We start from the raw sequence: 20,188 nt of genomic DNA on the forward strand, positions 1-20,188 counted from the left end.
GGAATATATTCAGGTTGGGTTTAGGGTTAGGATTAGACATTTAGAGGTTAGACTAGGGGTTAGGTTTGGAGTTATTACCGATTTAAGCATAATTGTGTGAACCGTGCACCGTAAATAGCTCATCTACAAGCTCTGTGAGCTTGGAGATCTATTTTCAGCTTTAGGTTTAGGATTAAAAAAACAGCATGTGTGTGTGTGTGTGTGTGTGTGTGTGTGTGTGTGTGTGTGTGTGTGTGTGTGTGTGTGTGTGTGTGTGTTCTTGAATGGCTGCATGCTTAAGTTTGCCCTATACGCTTACGTAGAGCTACAGCTATTTGTCTATGTAACACGATGAGTCCCGATACGACCGCAGCACAACACAGCAACATCATCTGTGATAGTTTAACTCTCATCTCATAGGGATATTGTTACTGTGCACAGCATGAGGTATTATTTTCACGTATTTGTAACAGTATAACAGCTCATTGTTTGGGAAACACTGCATTAAATGAACACTGAGAATGTGACCGTGTTTTGTCCCGTACAACCTTGTGGTGGAGTTAAGACTCAGATTATTGTAAGTGAACCTGAGGACACAAACACTCTTTCTCCTGCATTACTGTAGTGACCTTCCTATTCCGGCCGAGACTGCAGAGTCACTCCTTATCGGTCAGAATAGAAATCTTAGAAACGCCGCCACCCTCCCTCCTCTCGCTTACGTCCGTCCTGTTCTTGCACCATTCCTGCTATCTGGCTCCTATTTCTGTAACTGGCACATTTCTGTTTAGGTGATTATTCTATGGATTATTACTTTGATTGATCGAATAACTGAAATTTTAAATGTCCCCCCCCCCCCACAATCGATTATATATTTTTTTGTTGTTGATTAAATCGATTAGTTTGATTAACTCTTTCTATTTCTGTTATATATATTTAATATATTCTGGGTGTAGAAACATTTGTTGCATCTTATCTACTGTCCGGGCTTGTCGGCTTTGACCCGTAAACTCCTTGCTATTAGTTTCTTGTTGTGTTGGAGATTAATTAATTGAAGTTATTATTATTATGCTCTTGTAAGCCTCCCCGGGTGAGCTGTGTGGCCACAAAGAACATTTTCTCATTAAAGGGGGTGAAAGTGATATGTTTTTGTTTTCTAAAGAGCAAAAAAAAGCAAAAACAATATCACTTACACCTCTTTAAAAAATAACACACGCGATAATTAGATGACTGATGAGCTGACAGCCATCTTGCCATCATCTTTCAGCTCAGTTAAGTGTTGTCATCATCTCCTCCTCGTCTCACTGAGATGGGGAGGCCAGGCTAGATGGCCTAAATAGCAGGTATCACATACACCAGTATTAAAGTTAGAGCCAGACCGATGCCAGATTTTGAGGTCCGGTGCTGATCCCGATTTTTGGAGAGTCTCAAACCACCAATTACCGATATTGTGACCGACATTTTGATTTGTTTTATGTGAAAATTATGAACAAATTTGTCCTTCGCATATCTCGAGAATGACTCTCGTACGACTGAGCGACTTCAAACTTGCTGTGTGACGACCCAAGGGAGTGTGGTGCAGAGTGTGAAGTCGGTCAGTTAGCGCCGGCGGTTCTCCAAAAATCCTGCTATTAATTCACGAAACCTCTGTCTGACTGTCAAGGGCTTAACTCAGAAAGCGTCCGACAAAACACTCTTGAACCTGCCGTGTTTGTCTCCATCCAGAGGTGTAACCCGCCAAATGACAGTTCGATCGGAACAACGATCGGAGACCCACGAACATCTGTATCTGCCTGACTGTGGGTCTGAGGGGGGACGACGACGACGCACCTCTACAGTGTAGAGGATGCACAGATTCTCTGTGTGTTCGGGGTATTGTTTTATTGGCTTTCCTGATTGGCCGCAACCCAAACCGTCAGCTTCACGAATTGGCGGGGTGTCACGTTTGGGCCGCTTAGCCAGTATAAGTCCCAGATTGGCCAACCCGACACGTCCACGGTTTAACTGATTGGCCAAGCTTCGTGTAACGTTTGTGTCACATCGCCAAATGTGGCTGTGTATGCAATATGCATGCAATGGAACTGAAAGTAGGCAAAAGCCGATTGGCAGTATAATGTTGGGATGGAGGAGAAGGAATCATTAATGAAGAGGTGGAATATGCTATTATGAACTGTAATAATCGCTACCAAAGGGAAAGCATGGTGGATGAGCTGAGGGCGGTGGGAGTTGAAGAGGTAACTTTAAAACAAGACCAGGAGACCTGGTTCTGCCAGACCCAGAATGAAGTCCTAGTATGTGACATAATAATGATGTCATGAATAGTTCGTTTTTTGGCTGGGGCCGGGGGACAAAGTGACCATGCCCATGTATGGAGAAAACAGATACAAAGCCTCATGTAAGCCCGACCCCTTGGGCCTGGCAAAAAGGGAACCAGGAGACCTGGTACTGCCAGACCCCTAGTGGTTGAAATCTGAATGGCCGGGCTTCGCACGACGTGTGTCTCTTCTATGCCCATGTATGGACAGACCTTTTCGGGGGACAGATTTTTTTTTGGCTGGGGCCGGAGGACAAAGTGACAGACTTTTTTTTGGCTGGGGCCGGAGGACAAAGTGACCATGCCCATGTATGGACGAAACAGGTACAAAGCCTCATGTAAGCCTTGGCCAGACCCTTGGGTCTGGCAAAAAGATAATTAGTGCAGCAGAGATCAGATAACACAGAGAGAAGTAAAAAGAAACTGGTTTGTGTGATATATTAGACTTGGATAAACAGAAGGGGGGCGGTAATGCAACAAATAGGGATGCCAACCGCCATAAAACCTTATAAAGAAGAAAAAGAAACAGTCCAAGTACAAGAGCTGTAGTCAAGGGTGAAGGAAGCGACAGAAAGCAAAATGCGATGGGCGTGGAGCTGACAGAGGGTACAACAAGTACATCAGATAACAGGGTACACAATGGGTGGGCAAGTATTCCCGACATGCAACATTCCCGACATGCATGGCCCCGAGTATCTATAAATCTGTGTGTCAGCCCATACTGGAGATCCCTGATATCATCAATACAATTTCATATAGGGACATCATAGATTGGCCACCAAGTACTACGATAATGGTCACTGCACTAAGTTCTCTGAGAATGGACACTACAGGTATTGCATAACTGAATGGGCATGGCACTAGTAGTGGACAAAAGCAGAAAGAGGACATGCTTGAGGTGGAGAAGAGAGGAGAGGAGATGGACAGAAAAGGTCCCAGAGTGACGGATGAGAGTACAGCTGTCCCAGATGAACGCTCTGATACCGAGCCTTATCGCTCAGCCATGCCACTCATGTCCCACTGTGCGTGGGCGCATGTGTGTGCTTGTGTGAGCATGTGTGAAAGACGCAGACAAAGACAGAAAGAGTGGGCCTAGGTGTGTGTGTGTGTGTGTGTGTGTGCACGTGCATGCGTGCGTTTCTGCGTGCCTGCCTGCCTCCTGTCAGGTCTGTCCTTTGAGTGTGTCCCCCAGGGTCCGGCCCCTCTCAGACAGGGCGGTCGGTCATATTTAGTATGCCCACTGGGAGTGAAGCGCCATCGACCTGGCGTGGGGCAGACAGTTCCAAGACTGCGGCTGCCAGGCCCTCAATTAAGATGCCAGCGTATTCTGCAATGTCAAGGGTCCTAAACTAAATAATTGCAGCTCCCGCTCTTCTGATGTTGACTGAGGCCTTGTCAGGGTGAGTGCGATACTTAGAAGGCTCAACAGAGAAATTGTGATTTCCACACAGCAAAATCCAGAGTGTTATAAATGAGGCCCCCAGTTTGAGGGCGGTAAAGTGCGGCACTCTGCTGTGTTTTCCATGCAGGCATAGGGCTGGGCAATACTGATATTACGGTATATTGATATTGTGATTTGAGACTGGATATCTTATGGGATTTGGGATTATCGTAATATCATGAGATGGAAGAAGTGTTGTCTTTTCCAGGTTTTAATCACTTATGCCCTATTTTATACTTTAAAAAAAAATTAAACAGGTAGCAATGTGACGTGTTGTGTTATTAAAAAACAAAAGTGATATCATCACCACAATATGATGTACTATCATCGTCACAATGTTCATATTGAGGTATCTGGTCAAACATATTGTGATTGATTTTGTCTATATTGCCCAGCCCTACGCAGGCACAGATTCTCCCATCAGCGCTGTGATGTGTATTGTGAGCTTTTGCTGTGCTGTGCATGAGGCGTTCCTGGTGTGGGTTTGTCAGCATTATTCCTCTAAACAATGTGCCACATTGTGCCAGTTTGACTAATGACAGCTATATCTAACGGTTATAACATTTTATGTCCCTCTTTCACTTTATTTGGAGAACCACGTAGATGGGATAATGCACAATACCGATTCTGCCGCTACGTTTCAAAATTCCAAACCCATCAACTGCACTGCCAATGAACGTTTACTTTACTGCCTTCAAACAAGAGGCCCCAAGAGTGCAATAACACACCCTCAAGGGTCTATTTTTTATACAGAATTACATTCACAAACAGAATTGTGCTGTGTACTTTAGCGCTCTGGCCGCTGGATGCTCAACTTCCTGGTGTAGAGGAGATGGGAGTTGGCTGGAGGCAGGGGGGTTTTCACATTTAAATACAGGCCTACGACAAAATATGTTTTTCTCCTTCACAGGTTATAGTCCTCATAACATCTTGACTTATTTGCTCTCAGTATCCAAGTGGGCACAAACATTAATCAACCACAAGCTATTTCACACAGCAGACAATGGCCATCACCAGCCTAGATTGTAATCGATTCAATATAAATGATTTATTTCCCCCCATTTGACAGCATCTTCCACCAAAGTGCCACGTCACTAAAATGACGTGAATGACGAGGGAATAGGTGAATCAAATGAACTCATCTTATCATGACTGTTCACGCGTGCAAGCTTCTGATTTCAGATGGGGGGAGAGAGAGAGAGAGAGAGAGCGATAGAGAGATCATATCTGATAAAGTTCAGAGATCGTATCTAATAAAGTTTGGGTGAACTTATCAATGCGACACCTAGGCTACTTTCTCCCCTTTTCTGTCGGGCTTGTGATGTCGCACATGACACACCAAAAAAAATAAAAAGGCATGCTCGTCTACCGGAGGCAAATGCCAAACTATTTTTAGCAGGTTTTCAAACATTAAAAAAGACCTGATGCTGCTTTTGGTGGGACGGGGTATCAATGTTGAATTTCAAAGGTATTAATGACAACAGATCTAAGGAGTTATGGGAAATGGACTTGGGAGGTTGAACTCGATGCCGTGATGTGGTCAGATGCCTTTGAATCTGCTGGGGAAATGTTTACATGTAATAGACTCAGAGAGAGCCAGTACAGAATATTAAACAGACTACAGCACACTCCTCACTTTAAAACAAGACTAGGAGACCTGGTTCTGCCAGACCCAAAATGAAGTCCTAGTATGTAACACACCTACAAACCACTTTATAACTGAAGTTCATGATGTCATGAATAGTTCGTGACGAAAGGGGACGTCACAAACTTTTTTTTGGCTGGGGCCGGAGGACAAATGACCCCTGCCCATGTATGGACGAAACAGATACAAAGCCTCATGTAAGCCCGACCCCTTGGGTCTGGCAAAAAGAAGTTCCCAGATACGATACTCTTTGTCATTTGAGTATGAATCCCCCAATACAATCAGATCCAAAGCAAGATACAATCATTTTTATGCTCCCCTTTTTTGCCCAATTTAGCCTTTATGCAAATTCCCTATTTTCCCCATACTCGTGTGTGTCACTGCTAACCCCTACAGTTGGTCATGTGGGAGGGTGTAGTACAGTGGTTCTCAACCTGTGGGCCGGGACCCCCAGGGGGGACCCCACATGATTTTGGGGGGTCCCCAGATGACAATAAAGTGACAATTTAATGACTTTTAAGACCTTTTTAATACCTAAAGAAATTAAATAAAAAAATACCATTACTGCATCAAAAGTAATCAACAAACTATTCTATAAAAACTGGTCAAACATTGGCCAAAATGTCAAATAATGTAAGAAAGAGGCAAATATTGTGAAAATCGCCGATCTACAAGCTTGTAGATCTGCTATTTTCACAATATTTATCTGTGGAACCGAGTCAAACTAAATGTAATGCCTCAACTCCTACATTCCAAGTGCTTGTCAGAGTGGGGGATCCCCAGTTCAAATATGATTATTTTGGGGGGTCCCCAGTTCAAATATGATTATTATCATTTGTTTTAATAGCAGACAAAGTGACTCGCTGTGAGCATGTACATCTGCTATTTTTTAATAGCCAATGTATACATGGTTAAAGTGGTTACAATGTTTGTGATGCTGTATTGACTCATTTTGCTGGGGACCCCCTGTAACACCCCCCAAGGACCCCTGGGGGTTGTCGGTCCCCACTTTGTGAACCGCTGCCCTAAACAACCTGTAGGAGTTGCTAGTTACACTCGGAACAAGGCCAATTGTGTTTTGTTGGAGCGCCCGGGCCTAGCCAGATGCACCGCGGAGGATTCCATCCACGATGATCCAAGACCGAACTGGGCAGTTGATAACTGCTGTGGAGTCTCGCTCCAGTCCCGCCGGTCAGGTGAGTTTTCCTACAATGGGAGCCAGAGTGACGAGCCTAGAGTCCAGCACCTCAAACAGCCCCGTTGCTTAGGGCAACTATGGGGCGGTATGTTCCACTCTTCATCATCAATCAGTTGGAAGTGATGACACCTGCGTGCTGGTCAATCAGAAGACAGCTAGGCTGAGTTTACTTAAAGGGATTCTAGGTAACTTTAAGCCTAAATTTAAAAATATTTATATATATATATTTTCCCCCCTCTATCAGCCACTATATAATGATGCTGGGGTGTTTTCCTGCATTGAAACACAGTCCTCTTTCTGAAATCCGTATTTTTCCTACTAATTATGTTTTGACATCCGGGTATCCGGGACGTGTTTGACAACAGTTTTTCTCTTTTTGTTGATCTCTGAAGTTGCCTAGAATCCCTTTAAGGTGCTCACTCACTGCTGACTCTCCCTGGGGGAAACACCGTCTGGCGGTAAGCGATACACCCACTCACATTTCTCACTGTTATAATGTGTTAGTTTAGAAAGCTCATGTTGTGTCTCTTTTTATTCATAGGCAACGTAAAAGTGTTGGGAAGAATTTAAGTTTGTTTTGCATGATATGCAGGCACCCCCCCTGAACATTGTTGATTTTCCCTTAACAAATTGTGCTTTGAGCCTTGAACTGCCTCTGTCTTCTGTGCTGGGTTGGGGTCAGACTCCACACTACAAAATGACGTCAAGAAGCATGGATGGATTCATTTGGAGCATGTAGGCACCTCATGACCCCCAAGGTGGTGAAGCACAGCGGGCAAATGTCCACATCTTCATGGAATATTGATGTGTAGGTTGGGAATCGCGGGTCTACACATCAATATTCCATAGTGTCCCAAATAATTGGCAAAACACTACGATTTGAATGATAATAGAACATTAATATTTAAAACATTAATGTATGAAGAAATGTCATGGTATGTTTTATTCAGTCCCCCCTGAAGAAGGCAGCCTAGTCTGTCCGAAACGTTGGCATCGGCAGCTACGAGTGTGCGGCTACACTCCTTTATTCTTTAGTGTTTGAATTAATCCGTTGGCTGGCACCTCGCAAGGACCGGTGTGCTGTGCACCTTTAGTAACCATGTTGTATATTTGTTTTCATTGTGATAATGATAAATAGGACCTTTAAAGTATACTATGTTCATCCAAGCCGGAACACAATCGTTTGATTGGTCATTAAAATAAACATGCTCTGAAAATTGGCCCAGGGTTTAACGTAACAAGTTTTATTCTGGTTGGGTGATTGTTTTCCGGAAGCGGATGGACCAACAGTCCATCTGTAATTAGCTGTTTCATAAGACTATGAAGACCTACATATTGAAATATATATTTACAAAGACACAGAGCATTTTAGAGGTCAAAATGAAGCATGATCGTAATTGGTCAGTCGTTTGAATGGTAACAGGTTTAATACCGTAAGCACGGAGAGATTAGCCCAATACAATATATATATATTTGCTCCAGGCATCTCCACTCGATAATAGAGCCTGACTGATACCAGATTCCTTTCCTCTCTCACGCTGGCAGTCAGGATGAGGTGTTAAAAATGAGGACAAATCGGCCGCATAATTGCTGATGCCAATGTTGTCAAAAAAAGTCAGTATCTACTAGAAGATCTACCTGATATGAATAGCTTCTTTTTTTTACGTTTAGATAGACATGTAGACACTTTCTAGAATCACTATGTAAAGTAGTAGCCATACTGTTACATGAGCACAACATTCCAGAGCATTTCATTGCACCTGCAATAATGAGGCTTTTTTTTTTACTGTGCTCCAGTAAATTTTTTCCTTCTTATTGCTACATGACGCACCGTGGCCTGCCTGTTATAGCTGAGGCACGGAGAGATAACCCTTTATGCACTTCATGAACGGTTCAGATAACAGAAAATAAAGAAATACCAACATATTTGCCAGTTAAAAGTTTAAGCTACTAAATATGTAATTAAATGCCAATACCAGAGCAGAAAAGTTAAGATAACAGACGTGACCCCGGAGGGGGGAGAAAAAAAAGGCAAAACACAGTATGTTCAGATAACAGAAGTGAAGCAGGAGAAATGGAAAAGATCAAAACATTTGTCAGGGAACGCCAGCTTACATGTTTAAGCTACTAATCCGTCCTGCAAGCAAAGTAAAAAATAAAAAAATCTGTGGCAAATTGTGATGTAACACTTTTGCCTGTTCATAATACGGATGCATGCATAGTGCATGGTGCATGTAAGGAACAGATAATACACATTTCAGTCGGTGCACGGTTCTGTAGGTGTACTGTAGGGAACAGATAAGTGACTCAACAACAGGGTGTCTGTCACCCAGTCACCCAGCCAGCCAGCCAGTCAGTCGGTCAGTCAGTAAGTAATGGACATCGACTCGTATTGGCGTCTAGGAAAAAGTGTAAAAAATAACACCCTTTTTTGGAAGAATAAAGCAACATTTCTATTTGTTCACCCAAATTTCTCAGTAAAGCTTCCGCACACCTGACCTGGGTGTATGGCTGGTTGATAGGAAAAGACCCTGTGCCAACAACAAAGAACTCCTGAAAACTGTCGTTATGTTTTTAACCAAAATAGGGAGAAGGAAGGTTACAGATAGAGGGCACTCTTACACTATCAGACCATGCTGTTTATTTTTGAGACAGGTGTGCTATGATACTGTACAGTGTACATAATGCTACAGCTCTTGTATGTTGAGGTTGAAATTGTGTCCAGTTTTGCCATCGTTTGTTTGTTTAGAGTACATACAGTATGTTTTATCTGCAAGCCACGGCATCAAATGTGAGTTTGATGCTATTACGTTATATTTTTTCTCCAGGGCTGCAACTACTTTCTTAGCAATTATTCTAGAGAGTAGCAGATCTATAAGCTCACAACGTGTCACATCGCGAGTCTTGCGGCGTGTAGTTAGCTTGTAGATCAGCTATTTCCACAATTTCCACCGAGAACTTTACTGACTTTACTGCTGCACACATTCCATCAGCAAGCACGCCCTTATTGTTCCAATTACCTCAAAGCTACCACCAGAGATGTGTTATTGGCCAGCCGCAGGCCCATAAAGGTGTCTGTTATAAGACCCACGGGAGAGGGTTATAAGTGGTTTTACTTTGGCCTGCCTGCTAATAAAGTGAAAACACCACATTGGCACACGAGCTTATCGTCACTGTCGGGTGGAAACCTTGTATGTCCAAAACTATCATGTTTTAAGGAATGGGGGAAAAAAGCACCTGCGTTCCATTGGATCCAATGTAGTTACCATTTTAGACACAAGCTCAACGCGACAACGCTGTGAGCTTGTAGGCCGGCTATTTTCGCTACTTTTGTGCGACACTCTTGTACAACGAAGTAGGGCATTAATTTACGGAAAAAAATGAAAAAGTTCAAACAAATTATCGAGATACAAGGTTTCTGCCCGACGGCGACGATATGAGGTCTGGGCACAGTGCCAGGGAGGTATCCACCTGGCAGAGCTTTATTCAGCTCCACTATGTAGTAGAGGAGATTTGCTAGAGACCTGGCCTGACGTCTGTGGATCCAATTCACTTAATATAGTGAGGCTGTCTGCACCGTGCTGATACACTGCCCTGCCACTTTCTATCACACACACACACTTAAGCATGTACGTATGCACACACACACACACACACACACACACACACACACACACACACACACACACACACACACACACACACACACACACACACACACACACACACACACACACACACACACACACACACAAACGCGCACACACACACGCACACACACACACACACACACGCACACACACACACGCACACACACGCACACACACACACGCATGCGCACACACATTTGTATTACTATACTTGTGAGAACATATTAAGAGATTTTTTTATACCCTAATAACCCTACAGCTGTAAATAGCTGATCTGCTATTTTCGGTGGACCACCATTTTTTTTTTTCCTTTTTCCATAGAACTAGTTGGGACATTTGGCCCAAACAAGTAGGCCAGAATCATATAAAGTAGACCCTATATACTTAGGTGACCGGTGTCCCCAAGGGGCCTGTATTTGGCCCCCTCCTTTTCCCCCTCTAATCTGCATCAAATGTGATAGTCTGGTTCACTATGTAATTTTGTTGGATTTTTTTGAAGATTTGCAAAACTATACATTTTTGGAAAGGTTATTGTCTAAGGAATCAGAAAATCAATGTTGCCATTTGCCCAGATGTGTATACGGCGGCCATATTGGCAATTACAAAATGGCCACCCTAAAATGTACGTTTTTTAATATCTCGGCCTCTAAATAAGCTGGAACATTGATTTTAACTGCTAAACCTACATGTTCAGGGTCAAGGAATCCAATGGTGCAAGTTATTATTTCATTTTTTTTTATCATCCCATTGACATAATCCACCATATGGGTAAAAAACAGCACAGCCCAGGCAGTCAGTCAGATACTAACTGTTCTTTTTATTTATTTTAACTGTGAACTTTGGATGTTTGTGTAACCATATTAAACATCATGACATGTGTAATCATAGACAGTCTCTATGCATCATCATAATCATCATCATCATCATCATCATCACTTTCGTGCATCACAGCTTGGGAATCGTCATCGTTCTGGCACTGGCTGCTGCACTGACACATTTCAGTACAGGCTAAGTCCTTAGCTTTGCAGGAACATCTGCCAGAAGAACAGTCAGATTTACACTTGCATTGAACCATCTCAAGGATGGCCTTTGGAGCTGGGAGGACCTCTGTGGTCGTTGGTTTCAGCATGCCATCCAAGTGTTTGAAGTACCCATTTTGCAGGGGATCCAGCTGTGGATCCTGCAGAGCAATGACTGCTTGTGCCCATGCCCTTGTTTGGACATGGACTCTCAAGATGTGCTGCTTCAGAGCTCCAGGTGTTGGAGGGAGCTTGTCACTTTCTGCCCTGTGTTTGCAGAACAGATGCCATCGCAGTTCAGGGATTGTCTTGATGTTGATACCCTTGTGTTGACAGCTCCAGTGTTGACAGCATTCCTTCTGTCACTTCTGCTTCATCCAAAAGCACTCCAGACCCAACTTTTCCCAGCCCGGATATATGGAACAGGCGTGCGGACGCCGAGGACGGGCCGACGGCAGGCGAGAGAGAGGCCTCCGGTCGGACACGTCTGCCCTAGTTGCCCTGCCACGGACCGTCCGAGGGCCCCCGCGGTCGGCCTCGCCTCGAGCCCCATCACGGGGCTCGGCAAGGAGATCCGTTTGCCACAGGGGCGCGCTCCGGAGACTCGTTTCTCAAACCCTGCGTGTGTCGCGTACTCCGGCGACCGACCAAACAGCTGCGAAACGGGCCATGGGCGCCGATCCCCCGTAACATCCTGTCGACCTGGGTAGAGGGCAAAGGAGGATGTGGCGACCGTCGCAGTGCGCGCCACCGGGAGCTCCCGCCGCCCCTCTCACGGGGGGCCTTGGCGGTCTCCGCGGACCGGCAACCCCACGGTGCGCGCCTCAGCTGGGCGCGCTCTCCGCGGCGGAACAGGAGGCCTACCTGGTTGATCCTGCCAGTAGCATATGCTTGTCTCAAAGATTAAGCCATGCAAGTCTAAGTACAAACGGCTTGTACAGTGAAACTGCGAAAGGCTCATTAAATCAGTTATGGTTCCTTTGATCGCTCCTCAGTTACTTGGATAACTGTGGTAATTCTAGACCTAATACATGCAAACGGGCGCTGACCTTCGGGGATGCGTGCATTAATCAGATCCTAAACCCTCGCGGCGCGGCGCTCTCGGGCGCCGCGTCGTCCGCTTTGGTGACTCTGGATAAACTCGGGCAGATCGCCCGCCCTCCGTGGCGGCGATGTGTCATTCGAGTGTCTGCCCTATCAACTTTCGATGGTACGCTACGTGCTTACCATGGTGACCACGGATAACGGGGAATCAGGGTTCGATTCCGGAGAGGGAGCCTGAGAAACGGCTACCACATCCAAGGAAGGCAGCAGGCGCGCAAATTACCCACTCCCGGCACGGTGAGGTAGTGACGAAAAATAGCAATCCAGGACTCTTTGGAGGCCCTGTAATTGGAATGAGTGGACTTTAAATCCTTTGACGAGGAGCCATTGGAGGGCAAGTCTGGTGCCAGCAGCCGCGATAATTCCAGCTCCAATAGCTTTAATATCTTAAAGTTGCTGCAGTTAAAAAGCTCCTAGTTGGATCTCGGGATCGAGCTGACGGTCCGACGCCAGTCGAGTCACCGTCCGTCCCTGTCCCTGCCTTCCGGCGCCCCCCCCGATGCTCTGAGTGTCCTGCTCCGGAGCGTTTACTTTGAAAAAAATAGTGTTCTAAGCAGGCCCGAGTCGCCTGAATACCGCAGCTAGGAATAATGGAATAGGACCCTGGTTAATTTTTTTTACTTCCTTGTTAACTTAAAACTTAAAAATTCTGTATCTAGGCTCCTGAGTACTTTTTTGTTGATTAAGTCCCTGCCCTTTGTACACACCGCCCGTCGCTACTACCGATCGGATGGCTTAGTGAGGTCCTCGGACGGGCCCCGCCGGAGTCGGTCACGGCCCCGGCGGAGCGCTCGGAAGACGCCCGAACATGACTATCTAGAGGAAGTAAAAGTCGTAACAAGGTTTCCGTAGGTGAACCTGCGGAAGGATCATTACCGTTCTGTCCGGCACCCTCGCGCGGGGGTCTGGAATGCCTGAACATGCCACAACATAAAATAATTAACAAATACAGTCTGAGGGCAATGATTACTGGCCTTTTGTACAGTCACTGCAAATAAAATGCTTGCAACGGGAACTACTTGGTGTGTGGATCTACTCTCAAGTATAGTGTAAGCTACACTTTTTGATTCAGCACCCATCCTAGTAGTATTGGGATGTGCATGTCTTTGTAATAATTTCCGCAATTAATATCAGCCACAGTTTGATCATTTTGGACACACTTATGGAAGCTTAGATTAGCAATAATACAAAAACAAAAATGTCTTTAAAAGTATCAGTGTTTTTAGGAACAGCTGGAATATGAATTGATAAATGATTTTCTTATTTCAAAGATATTGCAAGAAAACAACCATATCTGGTCATTTTGGACTCAGTCATGCATCTAAGGGTTAATGTTGTAAAGTTTTGTAGCTTTATAATTACCACCATTGGATTCCTCGACACTGAAAATGTAGGTTTAGGAGTTAAAATCAATGTTCCAGCTTATTTAGAGGCCGAGATATTAAAAAACATACATTTTATGGTGGCCATTTTGTAATTGCCAATATGGCCGCCATATACACATCTGGGCAAATGGCAACATTGATTTTCTGATTCCTTAGACAATAACCTTTCCAAAAATGTATATTAGTTAGTTTTGCAAAATCTTTTGCAAATCTTCAAAAAAATCCAACAACATTTTAAATCAAAGCATAAGGAACCAGACTATGATTGCCGAAAACAATCGATGCTATTTTGACCAAATGTTCGCCTATTATGACATGCCCAGAAATGGGACGCTAGGTTTCAAATGGTTAACTTTTAACCCCCAGGCACTGTCAATGGCTTTCATGTACAGTACACACACTCTACTGCTGTACAGCATGTGCTGTACGCCAACGCTGACATTTCAACAGGCCAGCTTGCGAATTATGCTCATTAACAAGGGCACAGACTTTTGTAAACAGGCTCCAACAGAGAGACCAATAAAAAAATTAGCAAACAAAGCAAAAACAAAGCTTACTCAAGAGAAGAAAAAAAAACTATTTGTCACAACTGAGAAAAAACTGCTAAGAACTTGGTGAAATAGCCTGTGAGAGTGTTTACACAGTATGTGTGTGAGTGGCTACATACTGAATTGATCTATGGTCAACTACTCTCTCACCTTGTCCCTCCCGTCCCTGCCAAAGTGACCTTTCTCCTCACTCAAGCCTCACTATTGACAAGTTTAAATCTAATTCAAAGACCCACCTTTCTCTCTTTAACACAATCTGATGTTGTTGTTGCTTGTTTTATAATGTTTATTTAACTGTTGTAACTCTTTTGTAATTTACATAGGGTATTTTATGTTCTATTCTTGCTTGTCTATGGACTGTAGTCTGTGTTGCTGTTTTTGTCTATTGGAAAGGACTTTGGGTCAACTGCTGTTGTTTTTAAATACGCTATATAAATAAACATGACTTGACCTTTACCCAGTGATCTAGTCTATCCCCTCAGTCTTCTACTGCAGCCTAAAAACTCGGATGGATGTTGGTTACTTGTTCACAGTATGTGCATTATTTAGATATCTGCAGAGGTATGCTTTATGCTTGTCCATAGATTGTAGGTATATTGAAACCGACATTTAGATCCAATAACCCACTTTATCTAGCTAGGTTAATTGAATAGTCGAGAAGCACACTTTTTTTCTTTCATATCAACAAATCAACACTCTTCTTCTAATTCGAATCGATGTTTTAATATAACTGACTTAATCGATTAGTCTGATTAACCACTTAAGCCCTGTATTATACCTTGTTCTACAGTGGTTGCATGCAGAAATTGCAAAAATAGCCGATCTACAAGCTCAGAATGTTACACATAGCGACACGTTGTGAGCTTGTAGATGACGATCTGCTGTTTTCAATTTTTTTTCTAATAATCGTTCATTAATCGTAATCGAGGCAAAAGTTAACAAGACCAGGAGACCTGGTTCTGCCAGACCCAGAATGTGTCCATATATGGTCAAAAAAGGGACAAGATGGACATACTTTTATGCCCATGTATGGACGAAATGGGACAAAGCCTCATGTAGGCCGACCCCTTGGGTAAAAAAAATAATGGTGACATTGATTTTAGGTCACATTGCTCAGCCCTATGACCACAGATGGTATTCTGGAGTTGGTTAGGGAGGGGAGGATGAGCAGGAAGCTGGATACGACCCTGGATATCCACTTTCTTCTGTCGTATGTCCTATAGGCAATAAGAATGCACTGTTTATTAGTTCCAAGAGTCACAGTTACTGTATTACAGGTGTGAGGTAAAACCTACACAGGAAACTTGTATTGCAATATCGGTATCGGTCGATTTGACCATGAAATGGCCATCTTCTTCACTGTATTCGCTGGGGGAAAAAGTCCAGGTTTTTGGTGTGGGGGGGTCCAAATCGATCCTAATAATCCGAAGCAGACAATTTGTCTACTATTAGTTACTGTGGGCCATCCAGTCTGTCAATGCCCGCTCTAATCATGGTCAAATCGCCTCGCAGGGCGGTCATATCGCCGCGCAGAGCAGTGGCTCGCTCAGCGTTGCCTCTGGCTTCGTCCGCCGCACGTGCCATGATGTTGTCCAGCTTGGTGTCCAGCCCCCGGACCCTCTCGTTGGTGTTATCCATCTCGTGCCTCAGTTCAGTGATGGTGCCCAGCTTAAATTCAGTGTAAACGTTAGTTCATGTAGACACGGAAGGCAGAATGTTATGTACTTCATTCATACTCCCCGTACCCCCCCATTCGCTAACAAGCTTATTCAGTTGTACTCCTTTAAGGCATACGTTCAACCCCTTGTCATTCTCATTTGCTACTAGCTAACTCACTCACGCCCTCATACCCACAGTGCATCTCAGGCGGTTCATTTAAGCAGCTCTGTTCTCTGTTCATTCTATGTGCGTGGCTGTCAGTGCCGGTTGTACAGCTGTAGGTTTTCAAACAGCTGTAGGTTTTCACATTTTCAAATCCCTTGGTTGCTGAACCAATGCATTTTGCTAGCTGCTGCGAGCTGTCATCTGCTGCTTATCTACGCTTTGTGTGCTGCTCTATGATATTTTGGTGCTATATGAGATGATTTTGCTCATGATGCTGACTTTTACCACTGCTACAGCAGCCAATGCTTCTTCTATTATTGCTGCTAACACTACTGTGCTCATAGCTTAAGCTAACATAGCATGCTTGCTGCCATGTAGAAGTTTGGAATTGTTGTAGCTCAAAGCTAATACAGCATGCTTGCTGCCCATGTACAGTAGAAGCTTGGTTGTAGGCTACTCTCTTTTACCATGTGGAAAGTTGGAATTGTTTGTAGCTTAAAGCTAACATAGCATGCTGCTGCATGTAGAATCTTTGTTTGTTATACAGCGCTGCACAGTTAACATAGCATGCTTGCTTCCCATGTGGAAAAATCAAATTGTTTGTAGCTTAACGCTAACATAGCATGCTTGTTGCCATGTAAAAGCTTTGATTGTTTGTTCAACACTGCACAGTTAACACGGCAGGCTTGCTTCCCATGTAGGCTACTCCCCTTTACCTCATCAGGTAATGGAACTTGGCTATTTTAGATTATTATTATTATTATTATTATTATTATTGTTTGTTTAAGGTATAGAAGTAATGGAGCTATTTTGGGCCAAATCTTTTTCCAAAATAAGTACTGCTTCTAAGTTCTAATGCTGTTCTGCTGAGGCACTCTTGACTCTGGGAATACCCACAATGGTGCAGTGCCATCTAGTTGGCTCTGAAGCTTCAAGCAGAGCTTCCAACGGTTGTATTGCTACTGCTTGCTCAAATGCTTTATAATATGTTATACTTATCAAGGCTGTCGTAGACAATCTGTTGCAACGGGGCATAATATAAGACAAGAAGTCAAATTCAGACATGTACTCAAGCCAGGATAGGAAAACACAGCATGTGTATCAAATCAGTGTTGCCATGTCTGCTTATTATAAGCGACTTTGGGATTGTGTTCTGTAAGTCACAGCAAATATGATTACTAAACAGTGTTCATGTGAAGGAACCCCAGATTCATATGTAATCATGGTGCAAAAAATGTTTAATATTCTAAACATTTGTTTTGCGACTTGTTTTTATAGACTTGGCCGCTTGTTTCTCTTACAATCTGGCAACACGGCGTGGTGGTGTCACGTGACTACTCCTTGGGAGTAATCAGGAAGTCTCATACAATACAGCAATGCATCTTGGGTACTGTAGTCTATGCAACTGACAGTCATATCATGGGGATCAGTTCAATGCTACCTTGTGAGAATAAGGTGAAAGGGCAAGGGTGTTTTCTTTCTTAACTGGTCATGTGCAGGCATTATGGCAGTGTAACTGTCATGTTAAATAGGTACACAACTATCATGGGATATTCAAGTTAATTTAATCCACTCAGTGAAGTTATTTCTGCATTCCTGTTCTATTCACTTAATTAACGCTCAAGTTCAGGTAACTATAATGTGGGTGGATTAGTTTGCAGATGCTTAAATAGATAATTACTTCATGGTGGATTTGAAGTCTTGTGAAATGGGGCGATTGCTTCAATTGTAGTGGGTTGTCCTCCAGGGGGTGCCATTTAGAGGGCAAACAAAGGTTAATCTGATTCTCAGATGCAGGTGGATTCATTAGTGCACTGAAGCTAATTTGCACGTTACTTCACTTTTAGCTAACCATGTCATTGTAAAGGGATATTCATTGCTTGAATTCACACTGCTTCTGTTTTTCGTTTCATGATTGACTGCTATTATGGTGATCCAAGGCTTTTGATGGCATGACCTTCTTTCCATCACGGATGCCGGGAAGGTTCAGGTTGGGTTGCTGTTAGTTCTAAAGTGCAAGCTACTGATTCTACTAAAAAAAAAAAAAAAGAAAAGCTATTGTTAGCTGTCTGTCTATTTGTCTACCTCCACACTTATTGAGGACAGAACAGGCTCTAATTGATTCATTAGGTATAATTGGTTGTGTTTTATATTAATGAAGCATTGATGCTATTTTAAAGTCCAAGGTTCATCAGATAATGTAAGGTCATTGTAAATTAAAAGGATTGTGGAAGTATTTGTAAGATTGGTTGATGGTATGGCACATACTTTCACCCGGCTGTATTCCACCATGATACCATTCATAGTAGTAGTATTATATTTTTGTATTTGTTGTGGTCTCTTGGAGTACATTAGGGCCAAAAGATCTAAATGGGGTTAAAATAAAAGGCTTATCTGTTAATACTGCCTAGCTGCTCAAGTTAAAGGTAGCTATAATAGGTTGAATCATTCGGTTCAAATAAAATAATATGGATAGTTTGCTGAGGCTTAGCTTGATTATGCTCTGGTTGCCACCAAGTTTCAATTCGAGCTGTATTCAAGGTCATTGTTCTTAAATCGTGATAGTTATTTGGGCTGTTGTATATCATTATGTAGCATTGACACCGTACTGCTATTCAAGTCAAAAGCTTACACCGTACTGCTATTCAAGTCAAAAGCTTAACAGGTAATGTGAGGTAAGGATTGTAGTATATGTAAGAAGGGTTAATGGAAGTAGTTTGGAAGGAGAGCAGATAATGGTAGCTATTTCTATTCATTGTGGATTGAAGCTTGTGAATGGGGTTGATTGTTTAACTGTAATTATCTCTAGGGGGTAACTTGCATGTTACCTTCACTTTTAGCTTAAACATGTCTTTGTAAAGGGATATTCATTCATTGCTTAAACTCATTCTGCTTCTGTTTTATGTTTCTTGAGCAACTGCCCATTATGGTGATCCAATTCTGACGATGGCATGAACTTCTGTCCATCATGGATGCTGGGAAGGTTCAGGTTGTGGGTTGCTGCCGGTCTTCATAACTACTGCAGCGATATGGTCATTGCCGAGCAGTTCTCAAGATCACCTTGGTGGTATAACTGGAGCTACTTCTGCTGAAGTCATGAGAGGCAGGTCATCATTAATCAAATCTAAATTTATTCTGGTTCAAGCTTACTGAAAGCCATGTCGGTTGCTCACTGCTTGATCTGTGTAACCCACTCACACTGATGTTCTAAAGGAAACGGCGTCCATAAAATCCAGGCGTATGTCAAATGGTATGGATCGTTTAATGATCTCGGACATTTAAGTATTCTGGGATGGTTGCTTTATATTGAACTTATTACATGGGCGTTTAAATCGCTCCATTCTATGTTGGGATTGTGATAGTGAAATTTTGTGAAAAGTTAATGCATGTTTTGACTCAAAAGTAGCTTTGGATCACTCGGCTCATGTGTTGATGAACGCAGCTAGCTGCGAGAAGTTATGTAATTACTAAGCGGAGGAAAGAATCTTAACTAATGTAGATATTATTTGGAAGCAGTTTCTATCAGTATCTTATGGGTTTATTAGATGTGGGGAATACATTTCTTGCACTGAAAGCTTTAACCCCTTGCATGACATTTCCATTCCTGTCTTCTCTTTCAGTCACATGTTTCAATTCCTCTTAAGCACTCTAAATCAGTTAATTATTCTTATGGAATATCAATTATTGTAAGAACTGATACCGCTTTATTCTAATGGAATATCAATTATTGTAAGAACTGATACCGCTTTTGTCCGTTCTCTTCTATGTCTCGCTACCTTCAACGGCGGTTAAATTCTGGGGGAGATGAACCTTGTTCGGATGTTGGGAGGGCCATGTCAAGGCTTGGTTCGCTGCCAGGAAGCAGGATGCCTTCAGATGTGGACTTGCCCCAAGTTGTCCACTCCTTTCGGATTGGTGCTGCAACTCAGCAGCATCTTTGGTTCCATCATTCACACTGAAAGCCATGGGTCGTTGGTCATCTGCTGCTTATGAACGTTATATCCGTTAAATACGGATGAAATTCTTTCAGCTCAAAAGCATGAGTGTAAATGTGTAATCAATTATGGAATTAAGTCAGGAGTTG

At 43.2% G+C, this 20,188-nt stretch overlaps 1 protein-coding gene across 1 annotated transcript in view; it reads right to left on the minus strand.

Annotated features, from left to right (window-relative positions):
• The window catches only part of LOC308105643 (polyprenol dehydrogenase), a 69,732-nt gene that overhangs the window by 15,344 nt on the left and 34,200 nt on the right, over positions 1 to 20,188 (minus strand). The window lies entirely within an intron of this gene.

This window comes from Gymnoscopelus braueri (genome assembly GCF_963280865.1).
Source record: "Gymnoscopelus braueri genome assembly, chromosome: 18".
NCBI classification, from domain to species: domain Eukaryota; kingdom Metazoa; phylum Chordata; class Actinopteri; order Myctophiformes; family Myctophidae; genus Gymnoscopelus; species Gymnoscopelus braueri.